Source organism: Seriola lalandi, unplaced genomic scaffold (assembly GCF_002814215.2).
Source record: "Seriola lalandi dorsalis isolate HSWRI2012SDOR001 ecotype SW California unplaced genomic scaffold, Sedor1 jcf7180002034490, whole genome shotgun sequence".
Classification (NCBI taxonomy): domain Eukaryota; kingdom Metazoa; phylum Chordata; class Actinopteri; order Carangiformes; family Carangidae; genus Seriola; species Seriola lalandi.
Window position 1 is genome coordinate 1 of NW_019505066.1, and position 1,232 is coordinate 1,232.

Here is a 1,232-nt window from a genome sequence, read left to right on the forward strand (position 1 = left end):
TTTGTACAGATGGAGCCACAGGTGGAGCTGGTAGAGTTTAAGAGGTGGAGTCACTACGTCTGTATTGAAGCAGCAGCATGTTGTCATTGATATTAATGAAGCTGTTTTCACTCTTTGTATGTGACTGTTTTTAACCTGCTTCCTGTTGGTTCAGGTGTTTGACTTTCATTTTCTAAACTTCTACTTTCTAAAGCTTCTTCAGCTCTGAACAGATGATGAAACACTGAACGCTTCCAAGTAGGAACTTTGTCTCTGAACTCACACCTTTATTCTTTATTCAGATTGATCAGCTGCAGTTTGTCAGAGATCAGCTGTTCTTCTCTGGCCTCAGCTCTGAAGTCCAACCCCTCCCACCTGAAACACCTGGACCTGAGCTTCAACAACCTGCAGGATTCAGGAGTGAAGCGTCTGTGTGGTTTTCTGGAGAGTCCAGACTGTCGACTGGAGAGTCTGAGGTCAGTTCACTGACTGTTACTGACAGAGACCAGGACCAAGAAAAGACCTTTATCCTGGAGCAGGACTGGATCTTTAAAGTCTGATCCAGTTCAGTCATGAATCAAAGTGTTGTGGTCAGTTTTTAGTCCAACAGGTCTGATCAGATATTGATTCTGTATTGACAGACTGTTCTGAGGTCAGCAGCAGCTGATGAATCAGTGTTGACATGAAGAGGTGTATGAATGTTGTGCTGACATGTGGATGATGTGTGTAGAAGGCTGACATGATGATGATCCACAACAACAGAAGGACAAAGTCCCTCTGCTCATTTTAGACAAAGATCATTGATTAGGACAAAACTGATCGATTATCAATGATTTTATCTACATCTTTATTCTTTATTCAGATTGAGGAGCTGCAGTTTGTCAGAGATCAGCTGTTCTTCTCTGGCCTCAGCTCTGAAGTCCAACCCCTCCCACCTGAAACACCTGGACCTGAGTCTCAACAAGCTGCAGGATCCAGGAGTGAAGCGTCTGTGTGGTTTTCTGGAGAGTCCAGACTGTCGACTGGAGACTCTGAGGTCAGTTCACTGACTGTTACTGTTGTAGATCTTATATCTTTAATCCACAACTGAAGCTGATTTATCTTCACACAGAACTTGAATCATTTTGAATGAAGTCATTACTGAGATTTTAAATAGTGGTTGTCTCATGTTTCCAGTTGTTCTTCTCTCACAATGATTCTTCAGTTTCAGCTCATTTCACTCAGTTGTCATGAATAATGTCTGTTCACTTCAG

At 42.5% G+C, this 1,232-nt stretch overlaps 1 long non-coding RNA gene across 1 annotated transcript; it reads left to right on the plus strand.

The window, feature by feature from the left end:
• The first annotated feature begins 16 nt into the window (after positions 1-16).
• Positions 17-934, plus strand: LOC147819870 (uncharacterized). The gene is made up of 2 exons (XR_015436120.1): positions 17-455; positions 842-934. It is a non-coding gene; the product is annotated as an uncharacterized LOC147819870 (long non-coding RNA).
• Positions 935-1,232: the final 298 nt, after the last annotated feature.